The sequence below is a fragment of the Odocoileus virginianus genome, chromosome 3 (assembly GCF_023699985.2).
Source record: "Odocoileus virginianus isolate 20LAN1187 ecotype Illinois chromosome 3, Ovbor_1.2, whole genome shotgun sequence".
NCBI lineage: Eukaryota > Metazoa > Chordata > Mammalia > Artiodactyla > Cervidae > Odocoileus > Odocoileus virginianus.
The window spans coordinates 60,475,918-60,495,174 of NC_069676.1; the positions used below are offsets into that span (position 1 = coordinate 60,475,918).

General features: G+C 39.4%; 1 long non-coding RNA gene across 1 annotated transcript; it reads left to right on the forward strand.

Moving 5' to 3' along the window:
- The first annotated feature begins 483 nt into the window (after positions 1 to 483).
- LOC110138083 (uncharacterized) lies at positions 484 to 17,292 on the forward strand. Its single transcript, XR_002314120.2, has 3 exons — positions 484 to 612; positions 15,246 to 15,292; positions 16,885 to 17,292. It is a non-coding gene; the product is annotated as an uncharacterized lncRNA (long non-coding RNA).
- The last annotated feature ends 1,965 nt before the right edge of the window (positions 17,293 to 19,257 follow it).

The window sequence follows — 19,257 nt, forward strand, 5'->3', positions numbered from 1 at the left end:
TCCCTCAGCGCCAGGGGATAGATTTTGACTGATCTAAACTTTGACTGATCTTAGCCAATAGTGATAATCCATTCATTCCCTTTTGCTGGTCATCGGTTTGAGGGCAGGCTTGTGAAGCAGTTCTGGCTAATGAGACACAGAGAAATTCCAATGGAGAACTTTTGGGAAATCTCTTCTTCCCAGATGAATGACTGGGAATAATGTTTCCCAGGTTTATGGAGGCAGGCAATGGACCTGCTTCCTTCCTCTTTTTCTCCCTTCACCCCTAGGGAGGTGTTGTTTGATGCTGTGGCAGCCACCTTGAGTCCATGAGGGGCAAATGAAGAGATTCACAGAACAGAATCTGCAGGCCCAGAACTGTGGAGAGGTTGAATTAAGAAATTCTAGAACTCTGTTAATTTAGAACTTCCGTTATATGAGATAACAAATATGTCACTATGTAAGTCAATTTTAATTGGGTATTCTGTTTCTTAAAGATTCAAAGCATCCTAATGATACAATAATCTCTACAGGGCTAAAGCCCAGACTAGAGCATGGAACAAGTACAGAGAAACAGGTATACAGTGTTCAATGTCACAGGAGAGGAAAACCTAAAACTCTGTGGAAGTTCAGGTATAGTCTTGTCTAGATTTTTTGTCTGTCTCTGGTGGGGTAGGGTTTGAAGGATCGAGTCAGATAAAAAGATTCGGAAGATTTTGTGCTTGAGATAACTTCTGAAATGAAATCCAAATGATGGGTAAAATTTGAAGAGGCAAAGATGATGCCCTTGTAGGTAGATAATACTTCAGAAGGAAGATGTTAAAAAAAAAAATGTTCAGTCTTATGGAAGAAATTCATCATTGGTATAAATGTAATGAATTACTAAGAAATAAAATAGTGTTCTGGTAAAAATGAACAGTAATTATAACTGCCCAAATTCTATGAGGTAGTAATTAGAACTATCTCATGGAATAGGAGTACTTAATATATTCACACAGAAAAAAATGACCCCCCCCCATAGATAAGAGAACCCCTGTTTGTTGGAAATATGAGAACTTGAGATGTACACAATTCAGAAGATGGATCTCACATTCGACATTGCCATCAAGGGGGCAGCTGCTGTCCAGAGACATCTCCATACAAGAGGCAGAATGTAGGAAGAAATGATCCATGGTTTTGTTTTGGAATTAAAACTCACATGAATACAGGTTTTTCTAGAGTTCCAATAGACACATTCAGGTGAAAGTGATAGACAGTAGCCATGGAGGTTTTGGTCTTCTCCACTGGCTCTGAAGCTTAACCTCGAATCATGGAAGGGTTGAAAACAATGTTGTAATCAAGTAACTAGTTCCATGACTGTTTTGTGAGACAGAAGGTTAAGTATTCTTGGCTTTATGGTACAGTAGGTAAGATACTGTGCTTGGACTTAAAACAGCCCAGGTTTCAAATCTTCGCTCTGCCTCTTACAAGCCATAACTTGGGATAAGTTGCATAACCTCTCTCGGTTAACTTATTCAACCAAAAAGTGAAGATAATGTTGACTTTATCTGTTTTGCATGAGGTGAATGAAATAATTATGTGCATGTAAACATCAGGTTCAGTGAATGACCTCTAGGAAACACTCCAGAATTTTTATGGGAATGACAGGAGTGAAGAATGGTCTAAATTGCGAAGATACCAGAACTAGGTTTTGTTTGAAAATGAAGAGGGCAATGACATCTATTGAAACCTACAAAGAAAGAACAATGACTATTTACTTTCCATATAAAAATGACAAATCTCTAACATCAAAGGAAAGAGTATGCGAAATAGAGAAGTCTTTAAAAAAAAAAGTCACTAAAGTTTTAATGATAATATAGAAGAATGAAAGAAGCAGAAAAAGGAGGACAGCTGGCATTTCTTGAGCCCATGTAGGTCAGGCCTACTGATAAGCAATCTGTGCATGAGGCATGTAACCACCACCCTCTGGGGTAAGCACTCTTACTGCCTACCTTTTACAAATGAAGGAAAATTAGGCTTAGAAAGTAAGCCACCCCTCTCCCCTTGATGAATAAACTAGGATTCACAACCCACACCACAACCACTCCCTTGACACGTGATCTTAGATAGACTGGGCTCTGTGTTCTCTGTCACCAACTCCCAGACATGATCCCTTCCAGCTATAACATTCTGTGATTCTAAGTATTTTAAAATATTTCTCTCTGCTACAACTGCAGCTTCAGGTGCCAGATATTTTTTAATCTTCACAGAAACAGACTGAAAGGAAAATATGTATATAAACACATTTTTCTTTTTCAAATTTAGTCACTTGCGCTCTGCTTACAAGTTGTATCCATCCATTATTTTAAGCACAAACTCAACTGAACCTCCAAAACCAGGCAAAGAGTAACAGCACTGATGTACAGAAAAAAAATTAGTAAATCAAGGTCTCTTTGTGGGTGGTTCAATTGCTATTTAAAAACCATTTAGCACCAGGCAGCCCAAGGAGAAAAAAAAAAAAATAGGAGCCTGTGCAAGAGACTGGTCCTTTCCCCTCCCTATGAAAGCTGCATCTTTTGTCCTGCATTTTCTAGTATGATTATTTATTTAGGTGGTACAGACAGAGACATTCATTAAAATAGGTAATAAATCTGGGGGCTGATTGTAGAATTATTTTGCTCCATAAGTATAATAAATCTGAAAATAAAATAGGCTCTAGAGTAAGAAAGATGTAGGTTTGGATCCTAATTCTATGACTCAATTAGCTGTGTGGCTTTGAATACAATGGAAAATGAGGAGAGTCATAGAACCCAGGTCCCAGGGTGACTGCGGGGATTCAGCGAGGGAACACATGTAAAGGAACCACTGGATAGTAAGGATTTAAAATATTACTTCTTTGGAAGGGCAGACGAGTGAATCAAAGTTCCTTTAAACACACACACAGAATAAATAAGAAAAGTACAGAAGGAGTTTCCCAAGCAAGAGTGCTAGTATCCACATTTTGCCATTTATACACAGAGATTCTATCCTCCTGGATCCGCACAAGGGGAAGTAGATATGTAACAAAGTAGTTCCCTATGAGACCTTCCCCAGACAGACTCCTCCCCCACATCCTCCCCTTCAGCTCCCTCTGACCTCCCTAGAAAACAGTTTGTGAGGCATATTTCTTGACTTGTTTTACAAATGTGAAAGTGAAATATCTTGCAGTGACTTGTAATGGAAAAGAATTGAAAAAATAATAATAATAATATAGATATTTACCAAGTCTTCCCTGTGGCTCAGATGGTAAAGAATTTGCCTGCAATGCAGGAGACCTGGGTTTGATCCCTGGGTTTTGGGAAGATCCCCTAGAGAAGGAAATGGTAACCCACTCCAGTATTCTTGCCTGGAGAATTAATTCCATGGACAGAGGAGCCTGGCAGCTACAGTCCATGGGGTCACAGAAGTCGGACACAACTGAGTGACTAACACTTTCACTTTCATATGTGTAACCGAATTGCCTTGCTGTGTATATCTAAAACTAACACAATATTGTAAATCAACTATATTCAATTAAAAAAATGATGTTGAGTGCAAAAATGTGCTCAGAATACAAAACATGAAAAATGGTACACAGAAAGTTATCATTCCAGTCTGGGGTCCTTTTATATGGTATCAACCAATTCAACCAGAAAGAATTATATTTATCTAAGAAGAAATGGCACAAACCAACTTATTCACAAAAGAGTAACAGACAACAGACTTATAGAAGGAACTTATGGTTACCAGAGGAAGGGACAGTTAATGGAGTTTGAGACTGACAAATATACACACTGCTGTATTTAAAATAGATAACCAACACGGACCTACTGCACAGCACAGGGAATTCTGCTCAATGTTATCTGGCAGCCTGGATGGGAGCGGAATTTGGAGGAGTATGGATACACGCATATGTATCCACCTAAAACTATCAGAACATTGTTAATTGGCTAAACTCTTGTATAGAATAAAGTTTTGTTTTGTTTTTTAAAACAGAAAGGGTTATATTCTGGAGAATCTTTCTCCAGGGGAAAACACAGCAAGTTGTTATTTGGTGAACTAAGAGCTTCATTAAGTCCAAGCTTATAAACATTTACAAGACTGTCTTAAGCTTCAGTACAGATGTTCAACTTTTCTTTTCCAAAGTGCCCAAAGGTATTTAGAGGATCATCTTGCTTTGGGGGCTTTCTTCTTAGATTAACAGTCTCATTGGTCTAAGGAATTTTCTTAAGCTGTGGAAGACAATTATAAACAGTTCACACTAAACCTCTTTAAAAAATGAAAATTTATGATGGAGAAAATGATGTGATTTTCCCCATAATCATCCAATCTACACCCCTCCCCTCCAAACACATACAAATCCTCTTTCCTACTCTGAAGTCTGTCTCTTTTTCTCATAGCAAAATGCATAAAAATGAGACATTCCTGAGAATTCTAGAATAACATATTTGGAATAAGATACAGCAAACAAACAAAAAGACTACAAATTTGAATTCTCTTTCTCTCTCCCACCCCTCTCCTTCCTTCTCTGTTCTTTGTTTTTCTTCCTGGTATGCATTTAAGAAAAATAACTCCTCTTATGAATTTTCTTAATTAGGCATGTGTCTTTGATTACACCAGTAATTTTTAAACTTTTTTAAACTTTTAGAATCATTTTATCCTCTTAAAAAATTACTGTGGACTCCAAATAGTTTTTGTATATATGGGTTGTTATCTACCAATATGTCCACATTAGGGATTAAAACCAGTCAATCCTAAAGGAAATGAACCCTGAATGTTCATTGGAAGGACTGATGCTGAAGCTCCAGTACTTGGGCCAGCTGATGCAAAGAGCCAACTCACTGGAAAAGACCCTGATGCTGGGAAAGACTGAAGGCAGGAGGAGAAGGGGATAAGAGAGGATGAGATGGCTGGATGGCATCACTAATGTGATGGACATGAGTTTGAGTAAATTCTAGGAGATAGCGAAAGGCAGGGAAGCCTGGCATGCTGAAGCTCATGGGGACTCAAAGAGTCAGACATGACTTAGTGACTGAACAACAAGAAGGAATTAAAACAGATAAAGATAAAAATTTATGCATTTATTTAAAATTATTCTCAATCTATTATATACTAATATAGAAATTATTTTCAAAATAAGTAACAAGTGACTGACTCTGGCACTGTCTTACATTTATTTTGCAAGTCTCTTTAATAGTTGGTGTAATAAAAATACCTGCATTATTATATTTGTTTTGATATGCTATTTTGAAATACATGAATAAAATCTCATCTCACATATAGTATATGCAGTTGTAAAAAGGAAGAATAGTAGACTTTTCAAGGTAATTATGGTTATTCTTTGGTATTATACTAAAATTTAATAACTGGTATATTTTAGTCTCCTACTATTATTGTGTTACTATTAATTTCCTCTTTCATACTCATTAGCGTTTGCCTTACATATTGCGGTGCTCCTATGTTGGGTGCATATATATTTATAATTGTTATATCTTCTTCTTGGATTGATCCTTTGATCATTATGTAGTGTCCATCTTTGTCTCTTTTCACAGACTTAATTTGAAAGTCTATTTTATCTGATATGAGTATTGCGACTCCTGCTTTCTTTTGGTCTCCATTTGCGTGGAATATTTTTTTCCAGCCCTTCACTTTTAGTCTGTATGTGTCCCTTGCTTTGAGGTGGGTCTCTTGTAGACAGCATATATAGGGGTCTTGCTTTTGTATCCATTCAGCCAGCCTTTGTCTTTTGGTTGGGGCATTCAACCCATTTACATTTAAGGTAATTATTGATAGGTATGATCCCGTTGCCATTTATTTTGTTGTTTGGGGTTCACGTTTATACCACCTTTCTGTGTTTCCTGTCTAGAGAAGATCCTTTAGTATATGTTGAAGAGCTGGTTTGGTGGTGCTGAATCCTCTCAGCTTTTGCTTGACTGTAAAGCTTTTGAGTTCTCCTTCACATCTGAATGAGATCCTTGCTGGGTAGAGTAGTCTAGGTTGTAGGTTATTCTCTTTCATTACTTTAAGTATGTCCTGCCATTCCCTTCTGGCCTGCAGGGTTTCTATTGATAGATCAGCTGTTATCCTTATGGGAATCCCTTTGTGTGTTATTTGTTGTTTCTCCCTTGCTGCTTTTAATATTTGTTCTTTGTGTTTGATCTTTGTTAATTTGATTAATATGTGTCTTGGGGTGTTTCGCCTTGGGTTTATCCTGTTTGGGACTCTCTGGGTTTCTTGGACTTGGGTGGCTATTTCCTTCCCCATTTTAGGGAAGTTTTCAGCTATTATCTCCTCGAGTATCTTCTCATGGCCTTTCTTTTTGTCTTCTTCTTCTGGGACTCCTATGATTCAAATGTTGGGGCATTTCACATTGTCCCAGAGGTCCCTGAGGTTGTCCTCATTTTTTTGGATTCTTTTTTCTGTTTTCCTCTCTGCTTCATTTATTTCCACCATTTTATCTTCTAACTCACTTATCCTATCTTCTGTCTCTGTTATTCTACTCATGGTTCCCTCCAGAGTGTTTTTGATCTCATTTATTTCATTATTAATTTTTAATTGACTTTTTTTTATTTCTTCTAGGTTCTTGTTAAACATTTCTTGCATCTTCTCAGTCTTTGTCTCCAGGCTATTTATTTGTAACTCCATTTTGTTTTCAAGATTTTGGATCATTTTTATTATCATTATTCTAAATTCTTTTTCAGGTAGATTCCCTATTTCCTCCTCTTTTGTTTGACTTGGTGGGCTTTTTTCATGTTCCTTTAGCTGTTGGGTATTTCTCTGCCTTTTCATCATGTTTAGATTGCTGTGTCTGGAGTGGGCTTTCTGTATTCTTGTGGTCTGAGGTTCCTTTTTATTGTGGAGGTTTCACCCAGTGGGTGGGGTTGGACGATTGGTTTGTCAAGGTTTCCTGGTTAGGGAAGCTTGTGTCAGCATTCTGGTGCGTGGAATTGGATTTCTTCTCTCTGGAGTGCAATGGAGTGTCCAGTAATGAGTTTTGCGATGGGTCTCTGTGTTAGGTGTGACTTTGGAGAGCCTGTATGTTGACACTCAGGTCTATGTTCCTGCGTTGCTAAAGAATTTGCGTGGTATGTCTCGTACTGGAGCTTATTGGCTCTTGGGTGGTGGTTGGTTTTGGTGTAGGTATGGAAGCTATTGGATGGTCTCTTATTCCTTAATGTTCCGTGTAGTCAGGAGTTTTCTGGTTTTCTCAGGATTTGGGCTCAAGTCTCCTGCCTCTGGATTTCAGTTTTATTCTTCCAATAGTCTCAAGGCTTCTCCAACTATACAGCACTGATAATAAAACTTCTAGGTTAATGGTGAAAAGATTCTCCACCGTGAGAGACAACCAGAGAGGTTCACAGAGTTACATGAAGAATAGGAGAGGGAGGAAGGAGATAGAGGTGAGCAGGAGGAGAAAAAGGGGACTCAAAAGGAGAGAGACAGATCTACGCAGTTATCTGTTCCCAAAGTGTTCTCCATAGCCCAGACACCCACAAAGATTCACAGAGTTGGATTGGGAAGAGAAGGGGAATGAAGGAAATAGAGGTGTTCTGAGGTAGAAAACAGAGAGTCAAAAGTGGGAGAGTATCACCACACTCCTGAATAGAAATGGGAACTGAATAATGGATTCTTAAATGACCAAAATTTATATCACATACTACTGAAAAACAAAGATTGAAAATCTAGTGTAGAGGTTAGACTCTTTGAAATACAATATTTAAAAACAAAAACACAAAAAAAATTTAGAACTGTATATGAAGTTCAGTTGAAAAATAGGGTTTCTCTCTCTCTCTCGCTTTTTTTTTTTTTGGCAAGGTTATAGTGAAATGAAAATGAAAGTTAAGGAATAATAGAGGAGTATTAGAGGAGTCTAAAAGGAAATAGGAGAGAAAAACAAGAAAAAGAAAAAAAAAAAAAGAAAAAAAAATTTTTTTTCCCTAATTAAAAAAATCGTAAAAATATATGAAAATGAAAGTTGAGGAGTAATGGGGGAGTAATAGGGAATTATAAAAGAAAATAAAAGAGAAAAAATAAAAAATAAAAAAAAAGGAAAGAAAAAAAAATTTTTTTTTTAATTAAAAAAAAAATATGTACATATATATCAAGGAATTTCTCTGAGGTTGTTGTGGTCAGCGTAGGTTCAGTTCAATTTCAGATAGCTCCTCTTTCCAGCTTACACTTCTGGATATCTGTAGGCCCCTTCCCGTGTAGTCGGTGTTACCTTCAGGGATTTTAATCTGTTGCACCGGTCCTTTCTGAAGCGGTTCCCTTTGTTTATTTGGCTTCTGTTTGCTGTCTCTTCGGTGTCTAATTTCCGCCCTGACACAGGCGGGCGGAGGTGATCTCTTATTTAGGTTCGCTAGTTCAGTTCGGTCCTGCTACAGGGAGGGCGGGGCGCTGCAGACAGATACCGCTCTGTGTGGATAGTGCTCACCATGTTCCGGCCACACTGGGTTTGCCCCGCTCACGGGTGTCAGTGCTTTCGCCGTCTACACTGCTCAGGCTCCCGCCTGCTCTATATGGAGCGGGCCCTGCGTTGAGTGCGGTTCCAGTTTTCGGGTACTCCACAAAAGCGCAGATTCGGTTGCGCCTGCGTTTTGTGCCTTCCCCGGCCTGAGCGGTTCAGGCAGCCAGAGGCTCGGGCGTACTCTCCCCGGTGCGGCGCGCCTTTTCCCTCCGCGCCGAGTGGCCCAGGCAGCCAGAGGCTTGGGCGCAATTTCCCTGGGTACGGCGCACTTTTTCCCTCCGCGGTCCCAGCATGCACCGCCAGTCGGGTCTCAGGAAGTCTTTAGATAGGAACCGGAGGCCTGTTTGCAGTGTGGGAGGGGGTGGCTTCTCAGGGGCTGATTTTGCCCTTTTCCCCTCTCCCCTGCCTCCTATCTCCAGCGGGAATGGGCCGGCTCTTCTCTGGAGATTCTCAGTCCCTTTGTTTTGCGAACAGCCGGCAGTGTGTTCGGGCCAGTTAATTTTGTCCCTTGCTATCCCACAGTTTAAAAAAGCTCCCTCCGATTGCTCTCAGGGTCTTCGGGCCGGTCCTCACCCTAAGCAATGCCGCCCGCTCCTCTCCGTTCCGCCCCGCTTGTTGCTGGCGGGTACGGGCATCTAGGGTACTTTTCTGCTGGGAGTTGCTTTTAGGCACGTAATCTGTGGGCCTTGTTTAATTTTTCCTCCCAGTTAGAATGCAGAAAACTTCCCCCAGTCCCGCCAGTGAGAGGGTTTCCTGGTGATTGGAAACTTCCTCTATTAAGACTCCCTTCCCGGGACGGGTCTCCGTCCGTAGCTCTTTTGACTCCCTTATTATCGTTTATATTTTGTCCTACCTCCCTTCGAAGACAATGGGCTGCTTTTCTGGGCGCCTGATGTCCTCTGCTAGCGATCAGAAGTTGTTTTGTGAAATTTGCTCAGCGTTCAAATGTTCTTTCGATGAATTTGTAGGGGAGAAAGTGGTCTCTCCGTCCTATTCCTCCACCATCTTGGCTCCTCCCCCATAAGTGGTATATTTTTAAGGCTTATTACAATGTAAAATATTAAATCATATTAATGAAATTTGATACTTTATTACATTAAAATCTACCAGTCATCTTGTGTTTTGAATGGACCTTTTACCCACTCATGATTTTGTAACATCATATATCCAGAAATTATTTATCTAACTAATGCAAATCTTCTCAATGTTGACACACTCGATTATAAAATATCAAAAGAATACCTTTGTTTATATCACCATCAATCTCAGAACAATCTGAATTAAAAGAAACTGTTAGGCTCAGTGTAGAATTAGACAGAAGTTTCCTCAAATTCTAAATTTTGCTTCAAAAATTTCTATTACTGGCAACAAATACTATTGAGTTGTTTTCTTTGAAGTGACAAGCTCACTTAGATCACTTTGGAGAAAATTTCCATCAAAAACCAAAGCTTGCATGACTATAGCTTCATTCATTTTAAACTTAAATGGAGTTCCATGAAAAACTTGCTAGTCTGGCTTGTAGTTCAAACAGCAATATGAGTTACTTTTCTCTCATCAACCATTACAGTGTTTTACATATACTTGCCATTCCATCACATAGAATATTAAAAAGATGTGTACTCAAAGATCTAGATTTAATAATACTAATAATTTTTACTGCTTTATGAAAGGCATCTCTAAGTGAAACTGACATGTTAAAGAAAATACATTGCAAGTGTGCATGAGTGAGGAATACAAAGACTTATAGGATGGTTTGAAGCCATTGTCTTGACTAATGTGCTAAGGCACCATAGAATTTTACTACCATTGCTTTTGAAAAATCAGTAACACATCCATGCAGTGAAGAAAGTAAACAGTGTCCTGCTGTGATTATGAATGAGTGGCTCTTCAAGAACACATATGTGGAATACAGAAAGATGGTACAGATGAATCTATTTGCAGGGCAGGAATAGAGATGCAGATATAGGGAATAGATATGCAGACATGGCGTGGGGGGTGGGGGGGACAAACTGAAAGATTCAGTCCAGTTCAGTCACTCAGTAGGTACAACTATTTGAGGCTCCATGGACTGCAGCACGCCAGGACTCCCGGCCCATCACCAACTCCCGGAGTTTGCTCAGACTCATGTCCATTGAGTTGGTGATGCTATCCAACCATCTCATCCTCTGTCATCCCCTTCTCCTGCCTTCAATCTTTCCCAGAATCAGGGTCTTTTCAAATGAGTCAGTTCCTCACATCAGGTGGCCAAAGAACTGGAGTTTCAGCTTCAGCATCAGTCCTTCTAATGAATACTCATGACTGATTTCCTTTAGGATGGACTGGTTGGATCTTCTTGCTGTTCAAGGGACTCTCAAGAGTCTTCTCCAACATGACAGTTCAAAAACATCAATTCTTTGGCACTCAGCTTTCTTTTTAGTCCAACTCTCACATCCATACATGACTACTGGAAAAACCATAGCTTTGACTAGACAGACCTTTGTTGGTAAAGTAATGTCTCTGCTTTTTAATATGCTGTCTGGGTTGGTCATAGCTTTTCTTCCAAGGAGCAAGCAGCTTTTAACTTCATGACTGGGGTCACCATCTGCACTGATTTTGGAGCCCTCAAAAATAAAGTCTGTCACCATTTCCACTGTTTCCCCATTGATTTGCCATGAAGTGATGGGACCAGATACCATGACCTTAGTTTTCTGAAGGTTGAGCTTTAAGCCAAAATTTTCAGTCTTCTCTTTCACTTTCATCAAGAGGATCTTTAGTTCTTCACTTTTTGCCATAAGGGAAGTGTCATCTGCATATCTGAGGTTATTGATATTTCTCCCAGCAATCTTGAATTCCAGCTGTTTCATCCAGCCCAGCACTTTTCATGATGTGCTCTGCATGTAAGTTAAATAAGCAGGAGACAATCTACAGCCTTGACATACTCCTTTCCCTACTTGGAACCAGTCTATAGTTCCATGTCCAGTTCGAAATGTTGCTTCTTGACCTGCATAAAAATTTCTCAAGAGGCAGGTCAGGTGGTCTGGTATTCCCTTCTCTTGAAGAATTTTCCACAGTTTGTTATGATCCACACAGTCAAAGACTTTGGCATAGTCAATAAAGCAGAAGTAGATGTTTTTCAGGAACTCTCTCAATTTTTCAATGATCCAGCAGATGTTGGCAATTTGATCTCTGGTTCTTCCGCTTTTTCTAAATCCAGCTTGAACGTCTTGAAGCTCACGGTTCATGTACTGTTGAAGCCAAGCTTGGAGAATTTTGAGCATTACTTTACTAGTGTGTGAAATGAGTCCAACTGTGCAGTAATTTGAGCATTCTTTGACATTGCCTTTCTTTGCAATTGGAATGAAAACTGACATTTTCTAGTCCTGTGGCCACTGCTGAGTTTTCCAAATTTGCTGGCATATTGAGTGCAACACTTTCACAGCATCATCTTTTAGAATTTGAAATAACTCAACTGGAATTCCATCACCTCCCACTAGCTTTGTTTGTAATGTTGCTTCCTAAGGCCCACTTGACTTCACATTCCAGGATATCTGGCTCTAGGTGAATGATCACACCATCGTGGTTATCTGGGACATGAACATCTTTTTTATACAGTTCTTCTGTGTATTTTTGCCACCTCTTTTTAATATCATCTGCTTCTGCTAGGTCCATACCATTTCTGTCCTTTATTGTGCACATCTTTGCATGAAATATTCCCTTGGTATCTCTAATTTTCTTGAAGAGATCTCTAGTCTTTCCCATTCTACTGTTATTCTCTATTTCTTTGCACTGAACACTGACAAAGGCTTTCTTATCTCTCCTTGCTATTCTTTGGAACTCTGCATTCAAATGGGTATATCTTTCCTTTTCTCTTTTGCCTTTCACTTCTTTTCTTTTCACAGCTATTTGTAAGGCCTTCTCAGACAACCATTTTGCCTTTTTGGATTTATTTTTCCTGGGGATGGTCTTGATCCCTGTCTCCAGTACAATGTCATGAACCTCCATCCATAGTTCTTTACACACTCTGTCTGTCAGATCTAATCCCTTGAATCTATTTCTCACTTTCACTGTATAATCACAAGGGATTTGATTTAGGTCATACCTGAATGGTCTAGTGGTTTTCCCTACTTTCTTCAATTTAAGTCTGAATTTGGTAATAAGGAGTTCATGATCTGAGCTACAGTCAGCTCTCAGTCTTGTTTTTGCTGACTATAAAGCTTCTCCATCTTTGGCTGCAAAGAATATAATCAATCTGATTTCGGTATTGACCATCTGGTGATGTCCATGTGTAGAGTCTTCTCTTGTGTTGTTGGAAGAGGGTGTTGGCTATGACCAGTGTGTTCTCTTGGCAAAACTCTATTAGCCTTTGCCCTGCTTCATTCTGTCCTCCAAGGCCAAGTTTGCCAGTTACTCCAGGTGTTTCTTGACTTCCTACTTTTGCATCCCAGTCCTCTATAATGAAAAGGACATCTTTTTTGGGTGTTAGTTCTAGAAGGTCTTGTAGATCTTCACAGAACCATTCAACTTCAGCTTCTTCAGCATTACTGGTCAGGGCATAGACTTGGATTACTGTGATATTGAATGATTTGCCTTGGAAACAAACAGAGATCATTCTGTCATATTTGAGATTGCATCCAAGTACTGCATTTCAGACTCTCTTGTTGACTATGATGGCTACTCCATTTCTTCTAAGGGATTCCTGACCACGGTAGTAGATATAATGGTCATCTGAATTAAATTCACCCACTCCAGTCCATTTTAGCTTGCTGACTCCTAAAATATCGATGTTCACTCTTGCCATCTCCTCTTTGACCACTTCCAATTTGCCTTGATTCATGGACCTAACATTCCAGGTTCCTATGCAATATTGCTCTTTACAGCATTGGACTTTACTTCTGTCTCCAGTCTCCTCCCCAACTGGGTGTTGTATAAACACCCAGTTTTGGTTCCATCTCTTTGGCTCCATCTCTTCATTCTTTCTGGAATTATTTCTCCATTGATCTCCAGTAGCGAAGTGGGCACTAACTTACCTGAGGAGTTCATCTTTCAGTGTCCTATCCTTTTGCCTTTTCATACTGTTCATGGGGTGCTCAAAGCAAGAATACTGAAGTGGTTTGCCATTCCCTTCTGCAGTGGACCATGTTTTTTCAGAACTCTCCACCATAACCCATCCATCTTGGGTGGCCCTACATGGCATGGCTCATAGTTTTGTTGAGTTAGACAAGGCTGTGGTCTATGTGATCAGATAGGTTAGTTTTCTGTGATTGTGGTGTTCAGTCTGCCTGCTCTCTGATGGAGAAGGATAAGAGGCTTATCACTGAAAGATTCGGATTGACATATTACACTACCATGTGCAAAATACATAGCTAGTGGGAACTTGCTGTGTAGCACAGGGAGCTCAGCCCTGGTGCTCCGTGATGACCTACATGGATGGGGTGGTGTGGTGGGAGGGAGGTTGGTTCAAGAGTGAGGGAATATATGTATACATACAGCTGAGTTACTTCATTGTATAGCAGAAACATACAACCTTGTAAAGCAACTATTCCTCAGTTTAAAAAAGAAGAGCTGATGGGCTACACAGTCATACAGATGCATAATGCTGCCCTTAAGACTGGAGCAGGGGGAGAATGGAGGAGGGGGTTTGGGGAGCTATTTTCAAGGACGAAGATACATACTCTTGGCGTGACCATTCAGAGTCACTTTTCACTTTGGGATCATGGAAGGATAAATACCAAAGAAGAGAAACTTAAACTCCTCTACTTGGAGAGCTGAGATGGTTCAATACTCCATGGCACAAATGCCTAACATCTAGTGACAAGGGATTACTTTTCCCTTAAGAGACAGCTTTCAACCAACGGAGATGAAAAATCACCTCCATTACAACTACCTCTTTATGTGGGGCTTTGTATATAACAGGCCCTGTTCTAGACATATCAGCTTTCTTAAACCTCACAATAAAGTAACACTGTAGGGAATAATTTATTTATGATGTATAGGCCTGATAATGAAGGTTCAGTAATCTACATAGAGCATCACTACTAGGTTCCAGTAGGACTTGTATCCATCCCCAGACATTTTGACTCCATGGTCTAATATATCAAATGCTAGAGTCATTCTCACAGACATAATGATCCAGCTAATTTGCCAATGGAATCTGGAATTAATCCCACCCAGTGGGAAAAATCGGTCCCTTCTGGATCATCACCAAGCAACAACGATACAATCTGCTTTTTTCTAATTTGTTTCCAATAGCTTCAGTACAAAGCCAAGTTCTTATATTAGTCTAAGAATGAAATCCCTGGTAATTACATCCTGAAAGATTTTACGTCCAAGCCTTCCTATGGCCTCCTTATTTGTCATTGAGGTTATTCATTTTCTACTAGAAAAGGATTCAGACACACTCTTGGAGCGAGGCATAGCTGGAACTGGACATACATCTCACCCAACCCACTCCAGTATTCTTGCCTGGAAAATCCCATGGACGAAGGAGCCTGGTAGGCTGCACTCCATGGGGTCGCTAAGAGTCAGACACGATTGAGCGACTTCACTCTCACGCATCGGAAAAGGAAATGGCAACTCACTCCAGTGTTCTTGCCTGGAGAATCCCAGGGTCGGCGGAGCCTGGGGAGCTGCCGTCTATGGGGTCGCACAGAGTTGGACATGATTGAAGTGACTTAGCAGCAGCAGAAACAGCAGATGGCAACATCTTAATGAGTTACTGGTGTTAGGTTCCCAGGAACATTTTCTCTCTTAGAAGAGAGCAAAAACAGATTGAATTGGGGCAAACACTTTCTCTGGCCCTAATCAGTTCTTTTCTTCTTAACAGGTAGAAAGAGAAGAAAAGCAAGTCCAGTTTATCTGACACACACTGAGGTAGTCTCATCATCATTGCTGTGTACCTGTTCTCATTCAGCTATCGTACAACATGAGTCAAATTCCCTGAGGATCCACAGGCATACATACACAAAACTGCTCACACACATCCATATAGATGACTTTGGAAGGAAAAACACTAAGATGTTAACAGTGGCTCACTGCATGGTGGGAATGAAAGCATTTCTAATTTTCACCTTTACATATTCTCCTATTTTCTGCTTATTTTCTATAAAAAAAAAAAAAGATGGTACTTTTATAATCAGTAGAAATACTTCTTGAAATACTACATCCCAAAGTCACAATAGACTAGAAGTCAGAGGAGCTCTATGTTCCCACCTCTATTCCTACCAGTAGTGAATCTTGGAGTAAGCCAATTAATTCTCTAAGATGCAGGTTTGTCAACTGTAAAAATGAAGTGTTGATTCCTAAACAGCCCTGAAAGAATTATTGAAAGGATTAGAGGGATAATGTACATGAAACTCCTTGTTAAACTATATTCAAAGCTGTGATAGCACTATCTTTATGTAACAGCAAAGGTTATTACTTAAAAGCAAGACCAGTTTTGGAAGCTCCATCTCACTGATGAATCTAGCAAAGGGCTAAAAAACAGACTCCCTAAAAACAAATGAGTACTTGATTCAAAATTTTTAAGTGATATGGCTTCCACTGGAAGGTTTAAATAACCTTTTCATTACCATAGATGCTTATTATCAGATGGTATCCCCAGAGACAGTAATGAGTTTAACTATTATTTAGGGAAAGAGGGAGGGGGGAAGAATGCAATGTACTTGCTTAGACATTCTATTTTTTCCCAGGTGTAAAAATCTCCAGACAGAGAATTAAGTTACAGAGGTGGAATACCCCCCACAGGGAAAAATTAGACTGCAAAGGTGCACAGCTACGTGTATTTTTATGATGATTCAAAATGTACATTTTGAACCTCTTAATGTGCTAGGTTTAGGAAGACTAATGAAGGCTGAAAGAAGCTAAGCACATCAAGTTGGGTAGGAGGAGTAAAGAGGAAGATTAAAAAACAAAACAAAACAAAACCCTTGGGCTCCCTTTTCTATTACCCCAAAGTTTTTCCTTAGAGACTATATTAGGAATTTTTAATGTTTTCCTAAGAACAATGGGCTGACACAGAAGGGATTTCAGCAGGAAAATGAGAAGATCAAGCTTAAGTAAGAAATAAGCAGAATTAACAGAGCTTTTCATAAAGGCTGAAGGTAATGTTAAGTAAAATATAATGACTAAAATTAAGGCGGTAACAACAGTCCTCTATTTTTTCATTTATCCAAGTAGTTTGGAGTATGGTGTTTACTCCCAAGAGCCAAGGTCTCAAGGGAACCTCCACCAGGGCTACCACTCTGCTGAGAGGCTTAGAACACAGGTCCTCTCAAACACTTGAACAGACAAGAGATACTTCCTAAGGAAGATAGTGCATGGGAAACACAATCATTAACTTATAGTATTTGAAGGACTATTCACATATCTGCTCATCTTGCAGGGCAAATCAGCTCAACAAAGATACTCTTCCCAGAAATATCAAGTGTGCATCTTGCTGTTCTCATTGGTCTATTTCCTTCCAGGAACCTAAACATCGACAGGAAACCAAGATTGGAGAACTCCAGTATAAAGCACTCTAGGAAAAGACTTACTCTAAAACTGTATGTAACTATCCAAATAATCTAAACTGAAACAGATTTCTGACCTAAGGAGAGGGTAAGTGATTAAAAAAAAAAAAAAAAACTGGGTTTTAAGTTAGTTCTGAAGTGATAATCTCAGCGTTACAGAAATCTAAAACTACATGCTCTATTTATTTATGGATTCTAACAAACAAATATATAAAAGAACTATAAAAAGCACTCCTTAGGCAGAGCTTCTTCTTGTGGTGGAGTAAACACACAATAATAAAAGTTCATGACTGCTTTTATTCCTTCCAGCCATCTCTTTTTATTAAGAAAAAATCTTTTAGTAGTATTGACTTCTGTATAGGAAAAAGGATATCCTTTATGTGAGTAAAGTAACAGGAGGAAATGTATGTAATTTTTCTTTATAGTTTTATCAAGTAATGCATTCTTATTTTACTTACAGCATAAATGTACTTACAGTATGAATATAAACAGAGAAGTAACATTGTATATCTTTTTAAGATTTTTTGTTGCAGTAAAACATAAAGTTTAGCTATTAACTATTTTTAAGTGGCCTTAAATACATTCCCATTTTTGTGAAACCATGACCACTATCCATATCTATAATTTTTTCATCACCCCACAGAGAAACCCTATCCATTAAACAATAAATTCACAATGGAATATTACTCAGCCATAAAAAAGAACAATATTAGGTTATTTGTAGAAAGGTAGATGGACCTACTCCAGTACTCTTGTCTGGAAAATCCCATGGATGGAAGAGCCTGGTAGGCTGCAGTCCATGGGGTCACGAAGAGTCAGACATGACTGAGCGACTTCACTTTCACTTTTCACTTTTATGCATTGGAGAAGGAAATGGCAACCCACTCCAGTGTCCTTGCCTGGAGAATCCCAGGGATGAGGTCACACAGAGTCAGACACAACTGAAGTGACTTAGCAGATGGACCTAGAGTCTGTCATATACAATGAAGTCAGAAGAGAAAACAAATATCACAAATTAACACACGTGGAATTTAGAAAAATGGTACAGATGAACATATTTCCACTGCAGGAATAGAGATGCAGACATAGAGAAAGGACATGTGGACTCAGTGGTGGGTAGGGAAGGGTGGGGGAAACTGAGTAGTATTGACATATATACACCACCACGTGTGAAATAGCTAGTGGGAACGTGCTGTAAGCACACAGAGCTCACTTCGGTGCTCCGTGATGACTTAGAGGAGTGGGATGGGGGTGGTAGGAGGTCCAAGAGGGAGGGAATGTATGTACAGATGTAACTGATTCACTTTGTTGTGCAGAAGAAACTAATACAACATCATAAGGCAATTATACTCCAATTAAAACAAAAACAGTAACTTTACCCCTTCCTTCAGCCCCTGGGAACGATTGCTCTACTTCATGTCTATGAATTTGACTAGTCATCTCATAAGTGAAATCACAAAATATTTGTCTTTTTAAGGTGGCTCATTCCACAAAACATAATATTTTCAAGGTTCCTCCATGTTGTAGCACTGGTCAGACTTTTGTTTCTTTATAAGGCAAAATAATACTCCACTGCATGTACAGACTTCGTTCTGTTTATCCATGCATCTATTGGTGAACTTTGGGTTGTTCCCACTTTTTGGCTATAGTGACTAGTGCTTCTATAAACATTAGTGTGTATGTGTTCAAATCCCTGCTTTCCATTTTTGGGGGTATATGCCTAAAAGTGGAATTACTGGATCATATGGCATTTCTATGTTTAATTTTGAGGAGCCGCCATGTTGTTTTTCGCCATAGCTGCAATATTTTCCATTCCCAGTAGCAATGCACAGGAGTTCTAATTTGTCTGCATCTTTATCAGCACTTTAGTTTATTTATTATTTTGAGTAATAACCATCCTAGCATGTGTGAGGTAAAACTGTTGGTAGATATATATGTATAATTATATTAAGTTCATATACAAATTTTGACAGGTATAATCTGCTTTATGTTAAGACTGTATATCCAAAGCAGACTTTGTGATTTCTTAAGTTCATTCAAGATCTTTGCTCCAAAGAGATGTTCCAAACACTAGCGACTATCACCAGTTCTTTCTGGGTCACCCGAGAGTCAGAGGCTTGTGTTCTGGGCTGAGCTTTGTTGAATGAGGGACATCCAACCTTGGACAAACCTAGTTTTCCTCTAGGAGCCTTGGATTTATAATTTAAGAGCATGGACCACACAGCTTTTTATTATTCTTACAGTAAAAGACAAACTCCTTAAAATAGCCTTTGGGGACTTGCACAATCTCCTTACTCATCTCTCCAGCCACCATTACCCCAACCAATC